The sequence below is a fragment of the Ixodes scapularis genome, unplaced genomic scaffold, assembly GCF_016920785.2.
Source record: "Ixodes scapularis isolate PalLabHiFi unplaced genomic scaffold, ASM1692078v2 PGA_scaffold3__209_contigs__length_174095766, whole genome shotgun sequence".
Classification (NCBI taxonomy): domain Eukaryota; kingdom Metazoa; phylum Arthropoda; class Arachnida; order Ixodida; family Ixodidae; genus Ixodes; species Ixodes scapularis.
The window spans coordinates 11164518-11171452 of NW_024609868.1; the positions used below are offsets into that span (position 1 = coordinate 11164518).

General features: G+C 48.1%; 1 pseudogene; it reads right to left on the reverse strand.

The window, feature by feature from the left end:
- Positions 1-858: 858 nt before the first annotated feature.
- On the reverse strand, positions 859-1572 carry LOC115313388 (annotated as a pseudogene).
- Positions 1573-6935: the final 5363 nt, after the last annotated feature.

Below are 6935 nucleotides of genomic sequence, written 5' to 3' on the forward strand. Positions count from 1 at the left end.
GTCCTCAAGGAGCTTTGGGTTTAACTTTCGCAACTCCCACAAAAAGCTAGTTTGTTTCTTACGCTGATGCAAGGTAAAACTCACCAAGCTGCGATCGCTGAACGAGACATGACTGACCGCGAAGTCGTTACACTGGGGTACTAAATCCGCTGAAACATATACCTTGTCAAGCCTGGCATGACCTCTGCCTTGGTGGTGCGTGTGAAGGACCTGATGTCCCGGTGTTATGAATATGCAGGGTGCCAGATCTTCGAGCCCCTTGTCTTGAATCAACCGATTTAAAGCGTCACTAGACCTATCACTATTTCGTCTTTGATTTGACCGGTCTTCTGGCATACAGACACAACTAAAGTCTTCCAGCAATATCGTAAATCGGTCACTGATTACAAATCTGTCAGTATATTCAAAAAAGGCGCGTCGCTTACTCTCCACGTTTGGCGCATAAATGCACATAACCCTCCACTTTTGATTTAGGAAAACGAAATCGCAGATAAGCCTTCGCGATTCACACGTTACAACGTTCTCTTTGATGAGCCCAGCAGCTCTTCTCAAGAACAGACAACATCCTCCTGATCTACGTACAGCATGGCTGACGCAGACATTACACATCGACGTAAACGGTTTCACCAGGAATTCGGTCCGACTTTCACTCTCAACCTTCGTCTCCTGAACCGCCGAAACGTCTAGGTCCCTCTCTAGGAAAAGGCCACTCAGATGACACTGTCGGCGGCGTGCCGCAAGTCCCCTGACGTTAAGGGTCCTTATGCGCAGACCAGACGTTAGTTGGGCCGTTTTATATTGCGTCAGACCCAGGTTCCGGCGATTACCCTTTGCATCATATCGTATCAGGGTCGCTACTCACTGCGACAGACTCCCGTCGCGGGTGAGCGACGAGGACCGCAGTTTGTTGACGTAGCGACCTTTTTTTTTTTTCAATCTGCAGAAACTCCCCCTCAGACCACTGCTGTACCGGTGCGACGTTTTCGGAGACTCGTCGGCCAGTCGTCGTTTCACCTTTGAGGGATCCAGTTCTATGGCTGGCTCACTCTCGATGGCTGCTGCCTCGGTGCCGGTGCTTCCCATCGCCATCACCGCCACTGCCTCCGGTGAAGGTTTTCCAGGCGTTGTCGCCTGCCCCTCTTTTTCGCTGGCTTCAGGAGCCGCCTCCGTGCGCGTCTTGTCCTGGACTGTCGCCTCCGCCCTCTTGTTGTCATGTCCTTCGACTGTCGCCTTGTTCTGCTGTGCCGTTTCAAACGGCGTCGACGATGTTGCGGCCTCCTCTGCTTCCGCCTCATCCATGATGAGGTCGCATTCCTCTTCGCTCGCTCGGATGACTACAGCACTCGCGTACGTGCGTGCACAGTCTTGGGCTACATGGCAGAAGCCACGGCATTGCCCGCACCGAGGTACACGGCAATCGCGTCGTATATGTCCTTGCCTTCGGCACCGCAGGCATAGCGGTGCCCGCCCGGGTACGACAACGAGGATCGTGCCCATCTGAAGCCTTAGCTGATGAGGCAGGTTCTCCGGCGTCTCGCCTTCCTTGAGTGTCAGCTTCGCGATTCTGGTGGGCGACTCGATGTCTTCGAAGCCTTCCACTCGCCACTTCTCTTTGGTCACCTCGGGAACTGTGCCGTACCCTTCCAGTGCCTTCCGGAGTGTGTCGTTGGACACGTCGAGCGGGAGCCAATGTAACTTGGCCCGAACTTCCTGCCGGTGGGGTCTACGGGGACGCACAGCTTTCCCTTCACCGTGAGCCGGCCAAACTGTAGCAGTCGTTCTTTCGCTGCCGCACTTTTTAGGCTACAGAGCCACACGTGTCCCATTTGGCACACACCTAGCCCTGCTACATCCTTACGAAGGTCCGCTTTTTCCAAAGGCTCCTTGAAGTCGACGATCCTTATAGGCCTGGCGTTTACATCGCAGTTAAGGTAGACTTGGTTTTTATCCTTGTCTCCAGCCGGCATGTCTCCAGCCGGCAACGTCGGCAGCACAATCCGATAGTCGGCAGGGATGCAAAAAGGCCTGTCACCGCGGCTGGCGTCGGCCGTTATCACCTCGCTATCAGAGCGAGCCATCGCGCGTCCGCACCCTTCGATCGCCGAGCGCTATCGTTAGGCCACGAGCGCGCTGCCTACGTAGTCGAAACGTTAAAAGGGTATTCACTTGGGCTAGTTGGTTGTACATTTCAGGATTGAAAGCGCTAAAAAACGACGACCAGTAAAAGAAGACACCCACACAGTAGAGCGCCGAGGACCAGTAAAAGAAGACACACACACAGTAGAGCGCTCTACTGTGTGTGTGTTTTCTTTTACTGGTCCTCGTTTTTTAGCGCTTTTAATCCTGAGAAGCCTACGTAGTCAGCTGCGCTCGCGGTAATATTCCCACAAGCATCATCATCGTAATTTGTACTGACTAAATTTACAAAATGGTCGTTAAACATATCAACTAAAGCATTTTTTTTCTTCGCTGTTTATATTTTAGGCGTTCATTGTTTCGACTCGTGAATCCCCTTTTCTTCAAGTGTCCTCAACATATTGTTGAGGACACTTGCGACGTGCGCGACCACAAACGTACCGGTAGTCGCCAATCCCGATTGTCCAAAGGCTTACATGACGCCCATAGTTTGTTTCGTGTCTTTTTCATTGGCGGAAATTGCCGCTCCGACAGAGTGTCAACTTTGATGATGTTGGTTATTGAGAATCAAGCTGTCGTTGTTGTTTTTAGAGCGCAGCTCTTAGGCGCCCGTTTCCGGGTTGAGCGGCGTCGGCGTCGGCGTAACCGGTCGTTGCACTATAGGACATTTTTCATAATACCATCACAAGTGACGTCACGTGTAACGTCACGAGGGTAAAATTCCCCGCTAAATTTTGCGGGAAAATTTTTCGGTAAATTTGACGCGAAGTTTTTTTGCTAAGTTTAGCGGGACGTTTCCCATAATAGGGAGTTTTCGTAGACTGCGTTGCCCCCTCCGCTAAGCCTTCCGCAACGAAGAAGTTGCTACTGCGCCGGCGCGCCCATAGCCTTGACTGTGGAGTTCCCGCTATCGTAGCGGGTTGCGGAGGGCCTTGCGGGACGGCGAAAACGATCTACGAAAACTCCCTAATAACGTCACACGTGAAGTGACGCGTGACGTCACGAGGGTAAAATTTTCCAGCTAAATCTGCTGAAAAATGTTTCGTTAAATTTCGCGGGAAACTTTTTCCGCTAAATTTAGCGGAAAAATTTCCACGCTAAATTTGATCGGCGCTCATGCTGCGATTAGCGCGTCGCCTCCAGAGCAGTCGCTGCGTCGTCTGTAATTTTTTCTTTTGCATATTCTGAAATGCTGCCAGGGGCACCCGATACATATATATATATATATATATATATATATATATATATATACATATACGCACCAATAACTTTTACAGTCTCAGGCAAATCGCTCGAAGAACGTTTTAGTTTTTCGAGCCATTTGAAACGGCACATTTGCAATGTTTCTATCGCACCAGCTTGGTTCTTCTAGGAAATAAAATCAAGAACACACACAAAAAAAAGAAAAAAAAAAAAAAAAACGAGAGGCACACGACGGAAGGCGTATAAGAAGAAAGTACGGAAGATAAGGCTGGGTGCTTTCTTTTTAATTTGACATGAAACTTCTGGAAGCGACATGCACGAAATTCGGTTGCCTCTTTCTTTTCCATTCTTTGTGAAAAAAGAACTGCTCACAGTAAGTCCTTTCAACTGTACATGTAGCTTCGTCATGTTTGCTTATTTTGTCTGAATTCCGGCAAGCTGCAGGTTAAGAAGACGCCCTCGAATTCAATCCTATGTTTCTCCTTACTGCGAAGCAACAAAGTTTAAAACCACGTGGCCAAAATTTTCTGCGAGCGAATTACACATTTTATTTTAATCTCTTAATCTCTATAAATTTGTGTTTTGTTTTACGAGGATGACTCGCAGTTTCTCCAGTTACGAGCAGTATAATTCGTTTTCATTGTATCGATAAGTTTTACCACCAGCAAACAGTTCATTATTGTGTTAGCACTAGTATACCAACATGACAGGGAAAAGCTGACGGCGCCCGTCTGCTAAAAAAACAGTGGAAAGGGAAGCGCGGCGCGTGGAGAGGAGGAAAATAGTGAAAGACAAAGGCGAGAGGCAGCCGACGTCACGGGGCAGAAGCACCAGCTCGGAGCACGTGGAGCGAAAGCTCGCGCTGCAGAACCCAGGGATCCTGGGTTCGATCCCCACCCCTGCCCCTTTCGATCTGGATGAGCATCGTACCGGTGTGCGGTCGTGTATCACTACTGCGTCGTACACGTTAAACACCCACAGGATAGCGGTTGTACTGCACTGGCTAAATTGCTTATCTACAGTGGGTAACAATGGCGACATGTTCTGGCAGACTAAACTCCTGCTGATGAACAACTTAGGACTACATATTTTTTTTTGTCGTGTTCTATCCTATCCGTTATGGTGAAATTCTCACGGAGTTTCAGCTTTCTGCGTTGCGTAGTTTACTTATGCGGGTCGAAAAATAAGCTTCTTTTTTTTCACGAACGCCTGTATACTTCTAAGGTTATTTATCCAGCGCTGTAATTATCAAATTATATGCTTATATTTTTCCCCTAGAAGTCCCAACTTATTGAAATAAGTAATTTATAATGTAATTAAATCGAATTAGAAAATACTGCCGCAACATTGTAAAGAAGCAATCTCAAGAAAAACTAATTTCAATTCATACGTAACGGATGACTTGAAATTCACAAATTGCCTGCCAAATCAGCATCGCCATGCCGAATTTTCCTCAACTTTTCTCAGCAAGCGCGCTGATGGGCTTGCACGTGCAGGTGCCCATCCCTTTTGCGAAGCTTCGCTCGCCACTCTATTCCTAAAGTTTATTCTTTTTAGTTTGTTAAAATATATTTTTATTACTAATGTATACATTTTACTGGAAAAGGAACCTTTTAACGCCAAATTAAATGATGGTCTTAAAAGCTGGCTCCAAGAACCTACTGCGTGTTGCACCACTTTATGTGACGATGCCCGGTTCTATAGTACGTTGTAGGTTAAGAAGGTAGGGTGAGGGAAAGGAAGGTGGGAGAGGAGGAACCGGACGCCACGCTGGTGAAATGAAGGGGTTCCCCAGCGTTGCGTCCATTTCCTCATCTCCCTCCTTTATTTCCCTCGCCCTACCTTCTTGAGTTGTCACCGACTATACACTAAGATACTTTCTAACATTTTGTTTTTACCGTGTTTTACGCTTGCTAGATTAATGACAAAGCTAGACCATTTTAGGAGGAAGTTTCGCATGAAGGTTTTTGTATGTCGTTTGAAAAGCCGCTTTTAAAAACCAAGATTTCATAATACTGTTTGGTTAAAACATAAAAAAAAAGATATAAGAAATTATTTAAAGGGACAATGAAGACGATTTTATTTAGTTTTTTTAAATGGTGTTTTAATGCTTCTTGGGGACATAGCATGCCGCCCAATTTTTTGTAGACATTTATGACGCGTATTTATGTGCCTACGAAGGAAGTAAAGAAACCGAAACTGAACCATCTCCAGTCTCGTTTCTGGGCCTCCGAAAACGGAGGTGACGTAGGGAGTGACGTCAAGTGTGAATAGTCGGTATCGGTAGTATTTAGGAGATCGAAACTCTGGTTACCGCGGTGGGTTATAGCAGCGCGGTGGCGCGGTCGTTGCGCCGACTCTGTCAACATGGACGAATGCCGCTCTCGCGGACGAGTTCGAGCTTCCGTTCAGTAACCGAACACCAACGAAACGGGAGTACGTGTGTGGCGGCCTCTGCCATCACCCGACGGAGACCGCCCAGCCTGGCCCAGCCGTCAACGAGCGGCCCGCATGCCGAAGGACAGACGCGGGGGAGATGCCGAAGGGAAAGCAGCAGCGATCCCGCCGTTCCGGGATCCGGTTCCTCCGCGGACTTACTCTTTTCATCGTCAAAGAACACGAACAGCAACCCACACGTGAAAACTAGCGTCGCCCGAACGAATACTGGTCTTCAGTCGACAGTTAGAACATCCATCTACAGCTACCATTTTGCTAAATCTTTCGAGTACCGTGTTCTTTTTTAATATTATTTTGTTGGCCCATAGTTGCTCGTTGCCGGTTTCGCGTCCAGCGTAGCAAAGAAAAAAAAACAATGATGCTGCTTTATTTACGGCTTAGTAATCATTTCCGATCCGATTTATACTTTTGATGGTTATTCAAGCGGAAATTAGAACAGTATTTCTAAAAATCGCGAACCAAAGCGTGACCGAGGGCACGTTTCTCGTTTCGACCAATCGCTGACGCGTCTCTTGTGACGTCGCACTCCTTGGCCCCGCATCGGTCACGTGAGCTCCGCTTCTCTTGGCTTCTCCCGCAACTCTTGGGGCGTCGCCCCAGTCGATCCCGGTATAGAGTGCCTTCATACACACGCGCGCTTTTGCTTGAGTGGTGACATCTCAGCCATTTTTCCACCCAATCGTTCTTTTATGCATTTTGGAGCGCGTGCAATCTGCTGTCACTCAGCTCGAGCGCGTAGCTTTGGCTAATGCATAGACGCCATTTTACCGCCCAAGTCACGCACCGAGTGCGCGAGAGAGTCACGCGCTGGCAGATTCAGGGCAACAATGGATGTCTTCACCCTGAGACAGACAGACATGTAGGCACCCTATCCCGGTACGATTATTACCGCGACTGTTTAATTGATTTGCGCGGCACACAAGCGCCGGTGTCGGCTGAAATTTGGGCAACGTGGCCTGAGACGTGCCTGGAACCCAGTTCAATCTCCAAAAAGATCTCCGAAATTGCCTTCATTGTCCCTTTAAAGGAAAAGCAGCGCCTTGTAAACTTCATCAGAGAATCTGCTTCCAGCGTTCTCAAATCTGCTGGCTTCAGTTTCTTTCAATTCGTCTTCGAAATTAAGTTTTGACGACACGGTT